Consider the following 16,296-nt stretch of genomic DNA (forward strand, 5'->3'; position numbering starts at 1 on the left):
TAGGTTCTAAATCCTGTTCTTGCTTCTCTTTTTAATTTTTTTCCGTGTTTTGTAAATCAGTATATTTGCCATGTTGAATACTTGAATGTTATCTTCTACTACTCTTTCCCATTTCTTCTTGCCTATCATTCTATTGCATGCAACAAGTTATTCTCAAGATTCAAGATGCATGATAGGTATGTCGTTTATCCTTTAGGTCCATTTTTCATTATAATGGTGGAGTTAGGAAACTAAAATACTAATGATGAGGAGGAAGAACTAGATGTAGGCAGTGGCATATACCTTTGAGAGGAGGAAGAAATGGGGGCTTGATGATCATGAAACTAATCGTGATACACAAATAGACTTCAACATCCTTATGGTAGTATGTGAGAAAGCTTGTGGGTAGGAAAGGGGTTGGAACCACAAAATTTATATGCTCCTGTTGTAATCTAGCGAAAAGCGTGCATTGTTACCAGTAGTCAGACAACAAGTAATTACACGGCAAGCATATATATAGATACAAGAGGCACGGTAATGGAGAACCAACAAAAGAGCACATATATATCTTTATTATATGTCAAACTAGAACTAATATATAGATACGTGGACAGATATATATAGACTGTCGGGACAATTATGGCAGTCTAATTGTCCGACCAGATATGATGATTAATCTGTCATTAGTTATCCTTTCATTACATTACATGACTATTAACTTGACTTGGTCTAGTCGGCTGAGCCGACTAGCCCTCTTTGCATTAGACTAGTCGGTTAAACCGACTAGCTCCTCCAACATCTCCCCCACCCTTAAAGCCTTCTTTGCCCCAAAGAAAGGAAGAGTTGGAGAGGCACAAGAATTGAAAAAGAGAAACAATAGCGTTTACATTCCATGTTCTTGGTTCTTTTAAAACAAAAATATCAGTAAAACTATTACAATAAAATGAACTAAGATAAAACAATTGGTGGGTCATCGCCTGGTGCTCTTGCAGTTGCAGTCGGAACATCTGGAACTTCTTGAATTTGCTCTACCAACTGATGTACTGTCTGGTCGACTTCTACTTCATGAGACTATTGTTCTGATGTTGTATCATACATTGAAACACTAGGTGCAAAGAACTAATGGGTAGGTTGTTGTCGATGTGGGGAAGCAAAGCAAGCTGGTGGTGGCGGAGGTGCGTTTGGAAACATAGTCTTGTAGATCGCTGGAGCAAAGATCTGCAAATGTTCATCAAATATGGACCATTCTTGAACTGCAAGTGTGGCTTTAGCACTACATTCTTTCAGGTCTGACAAGGATTGTACTTTCTCCTCAAGAGGCATGTCCTCCACTGTCCTTTGGCTGAATGATTTAGCTACTTCAATGCTCGAAATTTATTCAAGTACTCCCTGCAGATATTCAGAAGCATTAGAAGCTTCATGCTAGGCTTTATTCCCTTCCCTCAACCACTAATGTTTCTGTCGCAATAGTTGTGACTCTGTGAGAAGATTGCTCATTCTTGCTCCAACGAATTATTGATTGCTTGTTGTGCTCTAGGATCGGAAGTTTGCCTTGAAGACAACTCTCTAATAAGCATCTCTTGGGCCCTGATTTTGGTATGATTATTTGCTAAATAAGTGGGCCAATTGTTAAGTGTAGTTATGAGTGCAACTCCTATGTTATGGGTGTTCTCCAAGGTTTGCTTACTTGCTATGAATTCCTCGTGAGCCTTCCGCAATGTCTCTGTAAGCTTAATATTTCCGACATCTAGAGGTCGGGCTTGCAATTATGATACTTGTGCACTAAGTTGAACATTATGATTAATCAACTGCTCTACCAATTGTTGGACAAAAACGAGATGATCATCACTCTTGGCTAGCATGGGAATGTGAAGTTTTTTTGCTGCCTGGCTTTGACAAGCTAGCCAAGTGTCCCTTTCTCGTTCTTGTCAATGTTGAAGTTCATTGGTATCTCTCTTTTTTTTGCACAACCTCTTTTTAGCAGCTTTAACCAACTGCTCTATAACCTGAAAATCTGCTAATCACTAGCAAGTTTAAGGTCGGCATACTTAGTAGTAATGTCGACTCATTCCTTTTTATCTTTGGTTACGGGTTCACTTGTCATAGCTAGTTCTGTAGAAGTATCTATAGATAGAAAGAACCATTGTTGATAATATCGGCGATATTCGAAAATATCGTGATATTGTCGACAAAACGATATATCGCCGAGAAAATATCGCGATATTTTCTGTTTTGAAAATATCATGATATTTTGAAAATATCGGCAAAATATCACCATATTTTGAAAATATCGACTATGTTTAAAAATCTGAACAAAAAAAAAAAAGTTGATTTTTTATGCTTGCCGATATTTGCCGATATTTGCCGATATTTTGCCGATTTACCAATAAGATGTTTTCTAGACCCTCGCCGATATTTTGCCGATACCGATAGTATCAACACTAGTTAGAACAGTCTTGGTACTTAATGGATTATTCGTTGTTGTTGTATTGGTAATTGGAATCTCAAATGTTTCTTCTTGTTGATGATCAGTCGACACATCTATTGTTTGCTAGTTACAATCCTTAATTGTTTCACCGGAATGGGTTCGTTTAGATGAATTATCTTGGTGACCAGATTGATTTTGTTTCGTCTGATTTCCCTCCGACTAGCTATGTTGTGGCTGATTCTGTTCAGACTAGTTCTGTTCTCACTGATCGTCGTCAAAATGGTTCTTCTTAGATTGAATTTGTTCCGACTGATTCATTTCAAACTGCCCCAACTGATGTTGCTCTTCTATAATACAAGTCGGGGAATTGACAGGAGTGTCTTCTATTAGATCAATTGGCTTTTTAGTGCCTTCATCATTAGCCTACTTGTCTCATACTAAAGCACAATTTTGTTGATGTTGTGTTTTGGAGGATGTTCCATTTTGTTGATGATTCTGTCTCAATGAGGCCTGGCGGATTTGCTCCACTGTTTGATAAATATTGTCGGCAAATATGCCTTTCGCATTCTCCAATGCATTCTGGATTTTTGCCTGAGTGGATGTCGGATTAGTTTTTCTAGTCTTCTTGATTGTTTTTCCGTTTGACTCCATTTTTTGGATGGCTTCATCAAGTCTCTATTATTGCTCAAGATCAGTCAGATGAATTTCCTTGAGCACCTTCTGCCACTAGGTCAATTTGGTCTTAGTTGGGGTGACCTTAAGGCTACTAGATTCTTTGCAAGAAGACTTATTGGAATTTTCGGGTAAGAGAACTGACAAATCAACTTTAAAAGGTTGTAAATATAGGGCAGCTTTTTCCTCTTCTTCTAATTCAGCGTCAGCCAGGGGGTAGTAATGTCGTGAGAAGGGTCATAGACTCCAGGAGGAATGGGGAAATTGGTATTGGACTACCGACACAATTCATCAAATATTTTTTCTACAGCGGGTTGGTATGGGAGTTCCTGGGGGTCGAGTTCTGGGGAATTGGTATGCCACACTTTGGTATAGTCCAAGGACATTTGTATATGAGAGCAAGAGGGTAGGGCTCGTCTAACATGTTGGAGAACTCGCCATTTATTGGAATTGTTTTTTATGTGAAGCAATCAATTTCTAAAAAGTTCAAGAGGTTCTACAGACTAGGGTTTTCCTGACCAACTATGGGAAAAGATTATGAAATAACACATAAGGGGCATATCCTTCTTTATGGAATCCACCTCTCTGACTAGAGGGTTAGACTTCATAGCTAGCCAAATTAACAAAGAAGGAAATCGAATGGCCTTATTGTACTCCCTAATTTGACTATTTCACTGATAGCCTCAAGCATTGTCAACTTTACATTGGAAGCTCGACCGACAATTGTAAGGCATAAAGAAACTATTGTGCAAACCCATTTGGCGAACGGATCCTGGACCTGACTTATAACCATTTCTCTAGAATTTTTCCCTGACGCTCCACCAGTGAGCTGTGTGAGCCAATTGGTACCATATGTTGTGGTCAACACTTTTTCCCCTTTATATGGTAGACCTATTATTAAATGAATAGTAGTTGCAGAAATTGATTGTGGTTGGTCAAGCCAAAGATTTCCTGCATGGTATCTACCAACTAAATATTATGCAACCTCTTCTTTCATGCCCTGCAAGTCTACAACTAGCAGTGCACCAACGATGTCACGAATTCCTGCTTTTTGTAGCAACTTTGTTTGCGGGTTCCATTCATCTCCTTTGGCCCATTTTAGGAAGGATTCATAGTGTTTTTCCCAAGATGGTTCCTCAATATTCACTTGCCTGATATTTTGCATGCACTTTTCTAACTCTGTTTTACGTGCAAGGTCGAATCTTGCCTTGGTGCGAGGTTTCGTTGCAATTTCTTCGTCCTCCAAGCGAACTTTGTGTTTGGCCATAACAAAATCGTCTCAAAAATCTTTAGTTCGCAAGCAGTTCAGAAGCTCCAAATCGGAAATTACCTGGCTTGGGATATCAAGAATGTCTTCGAGGTTGCAGGGAACATCAATCGACAATTCTGGCAAGATTTTTATCAAGCCCAATCCTTCAATTATTTTTATAGAAGGTGACTTAATTATGCCATAATTATCGCTTGGTTGCCCATCACTTGAATGTCTCGTCAAATTTGTTTGATGGTGTTGTCATTGATGTCAACCCATGGAGTTGATTGGGTTTCACATTGACCAAAAACACCAATCATTGATGTCAAATGGTTAATGAACACTTCTTAGTAATTGTCAGATTACATCAAGATGATAGCGATATTGTTGGATGGTTGAAAATCCAAGTCCTACGGTTTGGGTTCCATGGACTCAAGATGTACCTGACGTTGTCGACGGTTTTTGGTAGGTCAAATCATTGAGTTTGGGTTGGATATCTATGTCATTAGATTCTCCTCAAAAAGATGTTTTTGTTGATATGTGGTATGCCCTGAGAGGCCTCCTGGTTTGAGAGATATTCACAATTGAAGTTGGTGACCCCAGTTTCTGGGCTAAAACCCCAAGGGGTAGTGACATGACACCTCCTCCTACGGTTGTCAATATATGACATTGTTTATCACCGTAATCTCACCACGTATAATTTACATAACTCCAAGAACCAAAGACAATAAACCAATCATTGACTTCACAATAGGACCATATGCACTAAGCCAATCATTGATTTCAAAATTTTAGTGGAATTGAAAATTTTTCTAGACAAATATTTATAAGGGTTAGTACACCAATTCCTTAAGGCTTAAACAAACAATTCAATAATAACTACTAAATTAAATTAATCTTATTAAAAAGAAAATTGTTTTTAAAACATCCTAAAATCCTACCTAATGAAGCCCCTAATTAGCCTACCAAAAACTATAAAAGGAAGATCTTTAAGCCTTCAAATCACACCAACCAAGCAAATGATTTAGCTCTGAAATTTTCGTTGACTTCTGTGATATTCAGCCTACCTCAGGAAGCTAGGGCAACGAGTTTCTTTTTGGTAAACTACTCTCAAATGTCTGTGGTTTTTTCCTCCTCTAACTCGGTCTCTAAAGGGTAACAGGGTTATGAGGGCACATCATCTTGTTGTAACGATGGATAACAGATTATGAGCAGTGCTCAGTAGTGTAGGAACATATGCTTGTAGCTCTCCGTAGGCAGAGCTTGAGAGCAATGGTAGCAGGTCATAGGGATGACCTGTGGCATCTTGGTATATGCCATTATCAGACATTTGGATTCGACACTTGCACCAATACAGGGTGTGTGGTTATGTGATGTGGCAATCTGCTTTATGAGCTCCTGATGCTTATTTATTCATGAGTTGTGCAGTGCAGTGACAGTGATGTGCAATTGAGCAGTGGTAGCCAGTACAGTGATTCAGTTGGGATGTACAGTGGCATTTAGAGATGATGTACAATGGTCAGCGATAACAGTTTGATTTGGAAACATTGGCATACAAGGTTTGATGTGCAGTGCAGTGACAGTTTGAGCAGTGGTTGTTTAGTGGCTTGAGTAGCTTGAGCAACATTGTGGTCAACTTGAGCAGTACAACGTTATCTTTTATTCAACATTCTTATATTGATTCAGAGCACAGGGGGATCCAGTATGAAAATTGTGAAACATGGTCCGTCGACTCTTCAGGGTGGCAGGGTGGTGCAAGGCAAGTGATTGGAGTCACCTTCAGGTTGTGGCTTGAGAACACTTCAGGGCGGCAAGGTGGTGCTAGGGTAGGTAGTAGCCTGCACAGGGCATTGTGGTATCCATTCAATTGTGGCTGATAAACTAACAGGGCAGCGAAATTGGAGGGCCAAGCTGTGAAGGGTAAATTTTTGAAGGTTGGAACCAAGCGAAACCCTTTATAGGTTTTTTTGGGTTTTGGGCAAGATCACACTCCTTATTTTATAGAATTTTCTGGGCAGATCTAAGGGGTCAAACAAGGGTCCCAACTCAGCCAGCAGCTAGAGGAGCTAAGGGGAATTTGGGCCAAAATTCCAAGGTCAACATTTGGCCAATTCCTTCGTGGGTTATTCTGGGTATTTGGTGGAGAGGCCAGGGTTAATTTCCCGTAATTTTCTGAGCACCGGAGGTGGGGTTTCCAGCAACATCTTTGCAGCAGACAGCACAATTTCACAAGGGCAGCGCAGGGCATCAATGCAGCAATTATTCGTGCCATCTGGGCTTGACATATTTCCACATTATTGTACTTTTCTCCCATATTATAATAAAATGGCTCAGTTGTTGGTTATTCCTGGACTTTTTATGGGTGTGCACTGAATGTTTCAATTTTATGGTGTTGTTTTTATTGTTTGCTTTGCATAGCACTATTTTTCCTAGTTTGGAACATTACAGTGGTATCAGAGCATGATCTTGGCCCAGCTGTGGGAAACTAGCCAGAAGATCATGGAAGCTTTGGGTATGAGTGCATAGTGACGGGTGAAACCGGAGACAAACCCATGGCTCAAGGGAAATCCAGTATGCAAAAATTCTGGGGTAGAATTCATTGGGACGATGAGAGGTTGGCCCAGTTGAGGAGGGTGACAAACCAAACCCATCCTCACCCTTACAACAAAGACGTTAGAGGTGAGCAGGCCATGGGGGTGCAACCATCTACATCATGTGGGGAAAGTCGACCAAATCAGGGCACCAGATCTCCTGAAAAGGAGCAAGCAGGACAGAGTCAGTGAGAGGGTGAGACCAGGGGGTGCTTTTGCTGGTGGAGACCTGGCTTTAGATATCAGGAGCCTGAGGAGGAGGTTGAGCATGATGCTGAGAGCCCACAAGATGGTGAGGAGCACATCGATATACCTGGTGTGGTGCAAGAGTCACCTTTATTAGAGACCTCTTTGATAGCCCCAGTTGACACCTTGGTGGAGAGGATAGAGCCTACACACATAGAGACATTTGTTGAGGGGATGCCACCCATGGACTAGATGCCAACAGTTGTTGAGGTATCTGGAGTGGTGATCGAGTTTACAAGTGATAGATGCCCATGGCAGTTCCACCAGTTTCAGGCCAACCTTCTAGCATTACAAAAGAAGGTCACGTTAGTGCGTGAGGTTATTCTGAAGCAGAATGAGGACCTGGAGGGCATGAGAGCGGTTTGTGCCGAGTCCACGGCCAAATTGACTCACGTTAGGGAGCAATTGGATTCCCTACTAGTGCAGCTAGAGTGCACGTTGGGGCGTGAGAGCAATCCTCTTCAGGCATACATAAACAAGGTTGACAGCACTATGAGGTTACCTTTACCCATTGGATAGAGAGAGATGAGACGACTTGATTTGCACAGGGTGCAGCACCCACATGTTGGGGTTTTTCTATGTGCGGGAGTTCGTGCATTCGATCCCTCTCTTGGGGTTGGATGGCGAGAGATTCTGAGTTGGTACCCTGTGTAGTGGGCTATGGAGATGGTAGTGAACCTGGGTGTAGCTCAGCAGGAGCTTCCAGGCACTGGGGATACCAGCAGTGCGGACTGGTATTGGGTTCCGGGTGGGGCTACCTATCATTTCCTAGGTATGCGGGTTGACTACAACAGGGATGGTGCAGTTGGCCTAGAAGTTGAGTGTGCACATTCGCAAGGGGAGACCTGGTCAGCACCAGTGGCCGACCATTTTATGGACAGACTCTTTTGGTTTTCTTGGTATGGCATTTGTACACGAGATCACTGGGTGATCAACATACTCTGGCAAGAGTTTGTTGGAGCAGGTGGCATTGATAGGCCACCAGACGGTGCCTTGTATGGAGCTGGGGACTCTTCACTTTTGTATGGGGCACAGAGGACGCAAAGGAGCGGAGCAGTGGTGGCATCACTGTTGACACATAAGGAGAGTCACTTCTCGGATCCCTCAAGGGGGATTTAGAGGGAAGATCCATTCATCGGTAGGGATAGTGATGCAATGGTGGAGGTGATGATACTGATCGGGTGTGGCATGATAAGTAGAGACATAGCTCTAGGCCATCACATCCAAAGATGTGTGGGAGCATCTAACGTTGAGCAGTGGTCTATAGGTGGGCACGGAGATGCATGGTGGTGTGTTGTAGTGTCTTAGACTGCGTTGTGGAGTGGGAGTGCCTCACATCACATTCAATCCATGTAGGGAGTGACAGGTGCAATGACACAAGCGGGAAGCGGGACAGTACAGGATGGCATAGCTGTAGTTGGGGGTGTCCAACAGTGTACAGGGGAAGGTCGTGGAGTACAATGTCATGTCCAAGAGTACTGGGATGATCGTTGGTATGCAAAGGCATATGGTGCTGCATAGCGAGGTCTTGGAGTGTTGCCTCCAGGGACAGCCATGGACAAAGATAATGGGCATACCTTTGGGTGTAGTTCACCCAGGATCGATGGGGACACAGATGGGTGATACTTGATGGTATCTGCGGGGACTCACATGCTTGACCCTCTTCTACATCACTTACAGTAACAAGCGATCTGGTTGTTGTCCCTTGACACTCTAAGCTTGACCAGCAAGGGACGGGGAGCTCACCCAAGATATTCGGATGACACTTGGTGCGATAGAGGGGAGACTTCTCAGCGGGGGCATCGAGTCGGTGCGCAAGTTGACAGCCACAAGTCAAGGGATAAGGTGATCACCGACAGGGATGGCATATCATTCATCATTGATCCTATGCCTGGGGAGTTGTTCATAGGGGAGACATGTGTCACTCTTTCCACAGGGCATGTATGGACCATGCATGAGCAGAGAATACCATGTACGACTGAGACAGTTGTCCAATTTGCATCCGGCTTCCCGACATCGTATTGACACATTCTCCAAGGGGTGGGTAGCTGAACCAATGGCGATGGTTGGCAGGAGTAGGATGGATCTGCATACACTGAGTCAATTGCACGTATCAGATACCCATCTATTGGTTGCATTCAGCGGGTAGCTATTTGGCACATGTGGTTTCCAGTGGTCATCAGTACTACACAGTGGTAGGCACGGGATAGTTTAGCATGCCTCATATTAGTTCATCATGTATGGATCCTATATATGAGTGGCATGCAGGGACTAGAGATGAGAGCCAGAGGGATTCCATCGGTTGTCAAAGCTATGCCGCAGTAGGTCTGGCTATGGGATGCAGGGATTCAGTTGATCGATAGATCACTCGTGATGAGCAGAGTCGTGGCAGAGAGTGATATAGTTCACTCTTGGGATGACACATGGGGGTCAACAGAGGGTTTCATCATATGGGGAGGCAGACATTCTCTGTTGCTGCACAGGTTCGAAGTTAGATGTGGATGGGTAGGCCTTGGCACCATGGACATGCCCAGGTAGTATGTGTCTCGCCTCTTTTAGTATTCCACCATCGAATTCCAGGGGAGTATGTCATAGTCAGAGTAGCGCAGCGTCCGCATGGTGGCACCACTCTGGGACTAGCAAGGAACTGGTGTTGATTTGGGGTAGCATCGGATGTGCTCTAGCCATGAAAATTGGTGGAGAGGCTAAAGCACATGAGATCTCCAAGACCCAGAAATGGTTTGGGGAAATTTCACTTGGTTAGAGAGATATTAAAATAATTAATATTTTTAATGGAGTTCCTAAGTCTAAACTTAGGAAAATTAAAATATTAATGGGTATTAATATAAAATTGGGTGAGAATGTTCTAAATGAAATGGATCAAGCCAAATCTAACCTTAGTCGTTGATTAGAGATTTAATCTCAGTCATTGAAGACTCAATAGAAAAAGTATAAGAGGAGGCTTGAGGGTCAGTTGGAGATACACCAAGATTGATCAGTCAGTTCGATTTTCTGGAGCAGGGTTTGCTCAGAAAATTCGAACAAGTGATCTAAGTTGCAGCGAGGAGCAGAGAGGCAGAGATAGTGTCAGAGGGCCAGCGCAGTGATTGAGGAGGCTATGCAAAGCTAGCAGGAGCCACGCAGAGGGCCAGAGAGACTGCGCAGAGGCTAGCAGGGCCTGCATGGGTGATGCAGAAGGCCAGAGAGCCAGCGCAGAGGAGCAAAGGGCTGACGCAGGGGGTTCCAGAGCTACACAGAGGCCAGGAGGGCTGACGCAGAGCCTCAGAGAAGCGTTGGAAGGATTTTCGTGGAGCAAACTTGCTGAATATCTGCTTCCGAAGAGAGGTATTACTACCAGATAGAAATCTCTGTTGGGTGAGCCAGTTTGGCACCCTAGTTGTACTCAAGAAAGTTGCTTAATAATAAAACCCTCAGAACTGCTGCACCAGTTTTCCCAAGTTGGGTTTTTCCGAGGACGATTGTCCAAAAATAACGGTGTCCCTTGTGTGTTTGTCTGTTATTTCAGTTGATGATCTGTATATGGTTGAGACTGAATTTGTGTTTATTTTCAGTATTTACATGGTTAAATAACTTGTCAAGGAATAAACAAGTAGGTGAAATAAACAAGATAGTGCAGTAGGAATTTCTGATTTGTTAGATTCAAAAAATTCAACAACTGGGGCATCACAACTCTTCACATCTCAATAACCTTTAGAGATGTGTTGGCTACTGCAGGAGGAGATCATACAAATCTTCCATTGGGCTTTAGCGAGTCACTGATGGAGCAGGGTGCTTCTGGTACTTGCACCGAGCAAGATAGTGAGTGGAGTGAGGAGAGTTTCATGTTGGATAGGATGGCCTGGGATACTGGTATTGAAGGATTCTTTCATATCAGGACAGTGCTAAAGTCGGGGACGATTCAATGGAACATCTGGGACCTTGGCACATGTTGCAGTGACAGTGGGGAGCAGCAGTTAGAGAGGATGCTCGTTCAGGCATTGCTTGAGGACAAGTGATTTTGGTGCATTGGAGGAGCTTGCCAGTTGAGAATGCTACTTGGGAGGGTGAGCACATACTTGAGCATCCAACACTAATGTTACTTGGGGACAAGCAACATTTGGGAGGGGAGGACTGCCATGTCCCTTCCTAAATTATTTTGGAATAGTATTAATTTCTACATTTTGGGGCCAATTTTGGAGGTGATGGGAGCACATTCGATTTTATTAGGAGGCTAGACTCAGTAGAAGTTAATTCGATGTGGTTAAGTATACGTGGGGGCACCCATACTAGGGTAATACGCATTCCCTAGTTCGATTTGCATGGAGGGGAAATCGATGGTTATGCGAGGGACCTATGATGGAGGGAAAATGAAGGGAAAAGTGCTCCACAAAATCTATATAAGGAAGGCAACTCTCCTCATTTGGTTATCTTATCTTTTGACATATTGAACTCAATCTTAGTTGCTCGAGTTGCTTAGCCGAGTTACTGTGTTGTTTAGCACACGAGTGTCTCCAAGCGGAGATCTCAACCCTTGCCGCGGTGGACTTCGAGTGCCAGCCCTAGAAGGGAGTTCTTCTTCATCTCAGTTTGTAGCAGCAACAAGGAGATGAGTTACAGTAACTCATCAACTGTAAGTCGAGTACTAGCAGCAGGGGGAGTAACAACAACGCAGGGATTGCGCATTCACGGCGTGAGGCACTTCGGAAAGTTGGGGAGACAGGAGCATCCTTCATCATTTTCAGGAGTATAGAGGGAAGCTACAAACAAAAGGGCCATCCTAAACACAGCTCTCATTTCATCACACGCAGGACTGTGTCATCTCCTCCATGACTACACAGTTATTGGAGTGACACTATTTGGGGCAGCACCACCCCGGGGAGTTTGGAGTTGGGAGGTTGGGAGATCATTTGGAGGGCCATTTGAGGAGGATTGCTAGAGTTGGGAGATTGGAGATTGACAGGATCAATCACAGCAACAGAATTCGAAATTGGAGGAGGGCCAAGCTGTGAAGGGTCAATTTTTTAAGGTTGGAACCAAGGGAACCCTTTCTGGGTCTTATGGGTTTTGGGCAAGGATCACACTCCTAATTTTATAGAATTTTCTAGGCAGATCTAAGGCGTCAAACAGGGGTCCCAACTCAGCCAACAGCTAGAGGAACTAAGGGGAATTTGGGCCAAAATTTCGAGGTCAACATTTGGCCAATTCCTTCATGGGTTATTCTGGATATTTGGTGAAGAGGCCAAGGTTAATTTCTCGGAATTTTATGAGCACCAGAGGTGGGGTTTCCAGCAACAACTTTGCAGCGGACAGCACAATTTCATAAGGGCAGTGCAGGCATCATTGCAGCAGTTATTTGTGACATATGGGCTTGACATATTTCGACCTGGGCTTGATCACGCTTGCCATTGAGCCAAGCCCAGGTGCACCACTTCCACATTATTGTACTTTTCTCCCAGATTATAATAAAATGGCTCAGCTGTCAGTTATTCCTAGACTTGTTATGCGTGTGCACTGAATGTTTCAATTTTATGGTGTTGTTTTTATTGTTTGCTTTGCATAGCACTATTTTTCCTAGTTTGGAACATTACAGATGCTCTTGATGTTTCCAAGATGATCTCTTTATACTTCAGCCCTAGAGTATCCTTCTTCGTATTGCCCTTCCTTGATGTAGTGTAGGTGATTTCTTACTTTGATAACTGGTTGTGATGTATTTTTCTTTACTTGATTAACTTCTTTTTTCCTTTATTAATATTAGTGTTCTCTATCATCAAATAACTACCAAATCATAAAGAACAATGAGACAATAGGACACAAGATATAGGCGATCAGCCAGGGCCAAAACCTCTCCAACTGAGAGGAAAACCCACCAGAATCCTTCTCTTCTTATAGAACTTCAATTGACGAATTCCAAGACCTATGACCCTTGACCAAGACCCTCCAAGACCAAGTCATCCTTCCTTCTTGATGAGCTTTCCTTCCACAGCTTCCAACAACAAACTTCAACCTTCTAGCAACTTCGACCTAGCAGCTTCACAGCTTCAATATAGAGGCAACTTCACCTCTTCGACCTTGCAGCTTCACAGCGTCGACCTTGCAGCTTCACAGCTTCGACCTTACCGCGTCACAGCTTCAATTCAGCTTTAGAATTTCGTCTAGCCCAGAAATTGTAGAAACCCTAATGAAAGAGAGAGAGAGAGAGGCCCAAAAACTTTGATCTTGATCTTCTTCTTCTTCTTCGTCCTTTTCCAGCTTTTATCTTGAGGAGATCGAACTTGCTTGAGTGAGTGTGCAAATGAGGTCGAATTCCTTCTTATTTATAGGCTTGTGAGGGGTACGAATTGCTATCTTGAGGCCGACTTGTCCCTTCATGTAGGTCGACTTGATCTTTGTGCCATGACAAGGTCTTGGAGGGTTTTTTGACTCTATTTTGACTCAATACTTTTTTCTTTACAATATGTAACATGCCCAAATGGGTCTTCAATACATGACAATGACTTAATTGACTTTATGACAAACCTAGAAGCACTCAATGGGTGCTTGACCTAAAAAAAAATTAAAAAAAATCCCTTGAGCATGAAACCCATGCCCCAAGAACACAAATAATAAATTTATTTTTCTCTTTTCATTCAATACATAAAATCATGATTACATATGCCATTATCAAGACCAAACCTAGTTACATATTTCAACATGGTTACCTCTCTAGGTTGCCTATCCTTTGGCCTATATTTATACTTGATCAAGTGGTGTGAAACCCCAACAATTATGTCTCTTGGCTTGCTGGATGATCTCAGACTACATGACTCATAATCAAATTAAATTCATTTTCTTGGGTTTCAAGCCCACAACTTTGGGTCCAAAAACCCAACACTTGGGTATCTTGCCCACAAGCCTCCTTTTTGTGGGTTTTCTACACCGGGAAACACCTTTTGAGCTATTTGAATTTCAACAATAGATGATTAAATTCTCAGTATCTTGCCTAACTAACAAAGGGTATAATGGCAATTGCTTAGCAAAAATTTAGGACCAAAAAGAGAATATATGTAATGTTTAGCAGGAAAACAACACAAATTGGCCTTTGATGATGCTAAGGCCTTGAAATGCAAAATCGTGCTTGAAAAGATCAATGGTGATGTCTAATACAATCAGGATGGTTCTAGTGTCTACTCCCAATTATTTTCTCAATGTTTACTGATCACATTTTCAAGAAGGTGTGGGTTTATTTCCTTAACCAGAGTTCAAATGCCTTTGGTGAATTTTTAAACTGACAACAAAATACAATCCAATAAGAGTACTAAAGTTCGATGAATTAATAATGGAGGGGAATTCTATTTTCATGATTTTGATACATTTTGTAAGAAATAAGGCATCCGAAGGAAATTCACTACATATACTCCCCAACAAAATCGGATTGTTACGTTAAAAAATTGCCAAGTTATTGAGATGGCCATATACATGTTGGAGAGTATGACAATACCTAGCAAACATTGAGCAGAAGCTAAGTCACTTGGTTTGTGTTAATGTTTGAATTGGAGGGCAATGTAATTCGATCAAGTTCAGCATATATATATATATTAGTGTTTCTTTAATGCCATATAAATTTATAAACAATTAATATTAATGTTATTTTACGAATTAACGATGTATAAAATTTAAATCCTTTACACATAACCATTCACATTCTCATAATTTAAACATGTTCTATGTCAACCTTGTTTACCTTGTGACTTGCGTCGACCATCCATTATGTAAAATGTGATTTGTGCTCGCTAGAACATGCAAACCTATGGCTCGGAACATGCACAATATTGGGAAGTTCAAATCTAATACAAATCGCCACACTGGAACCTACAGAGTGTTGGAGATTGTAGTGTTGAAAGCATTTTGGTGACTAGTCACTAAAGCTTGCGTGCAAAACAAAAAAAATCTAACAAAGCTTGTGCGGGAACAAAATTAGTTTACTACCATACTCCAGTGTTAGACCTCCCATATTTGATGCTTACAGTGAGTGGCGACTTGTTTTCTGTGTTAATCCCTTGAACATGTGCCAAATTTGGACAAATGTTCACAAAATTTCAAACTAGGCTTTTAGACTAGTCTAAATTTGAATTCCAAGCTTTGAATGTGGTGAACCTAGTGACTATGGATAGAAGCAGTATACACTACAATGTATTTACAAATTACATGTCCTACAAAAGTTGTACGAGAGGTCATCCAAATAAGATATAGGAAGACATAGGTTAACCATCTAAAGATCATTGGTTCTTGAACTTGCTTTGCCTTTGTTGCTCATCTTGAATTATGTTTCGAATCTCTTTAGTCAGCATGGCCATATAACAACATATTCTAATTTTTTCCTCAAAAGGATGCATCAACATGAGTTTATAGACCGTGTTTATATTTAGAACCAAAGAGTATAATGCAATATATACACCTTACTAAGACAATCATAGAAAAAAATATTTTAGCCACTCATACTAGAAAATAAAAAGCAAAAATGTTATCCAATAGGAAATAGATGTATGTCATGGATTAGATGATCAAAAGCCTAATGGGACTGTATTTTAAGAAAAAGGAACAAAATAGTTAGAAATTGGTTACAAGGCCAAGAAAGGTAACTGTTGATCAGAGTTCAATTGCGTAGCTATCTCTAACCAATTGTAATCTCTGAATTTTGTAATTGTTGTGTATAAATGTGGAAAGGAAAAGAAAGTGATGATTGCCAAATTATAGAACTAGCCACACATTAAGACTTTATGAAACAGGGATTTAGTAACCACTTACACGCATGAATGACAAGTTGTGTTCATCATTTTATGTATATCATGTTTTACATATGGTTTCTATTACCGATCTTACATTCATAGATATTGTTCGAATAGTGCACACAGCAAACCTATGTAAATAGGCATAATGGAAAAATGACAACAAACTACACACACAAGTCGTTTAATTAACATTATGGGCAATCAAATACATAATATCACACATGCAATACCCCACTTTAGAAGTTTAGCAAAAGTAGAAAAAGCAAGCAACTTCCATCCAACAAAAATGTTCTCAAAGAAAATCATTTCTTTCTATGGTGTTTGATGACTGATAAGAAAAGGGGAAAAAAACACTAAATCTAT

The 16,296-nt window shown here is 41.6% G+C and overlaps 1 protein-coding gene across 1 annotated transcript in view; it reads right to left on the bottom strand.

Moving 5' to 3' along the window:
- LOC149169009 (methyltransferase C9orf114 protein) overlaps window positions 1-16,296 on the bottom strand; it is a 253,903-nt gene that overhangs the window by 5,848 nt on the left and 231,759 nt on the right. The window lies entirely within an intron of this gene.

This window comes from Pinus tabuliformis, chromosome 4_2 (genome assembly GCF_031772625.1).
Source record: "Pinus tabuliformis cultivar Carrire ecotype Pingquan chromosome 4_2, CPIR1, whole genome shotgun sequence".
Lineage (NCBI taxonomy): Eukaryota > Viridiplantae > Streptophyta > Pinopsida > Pinales > Pinaceae > Pinus > Pinus tabuliformis.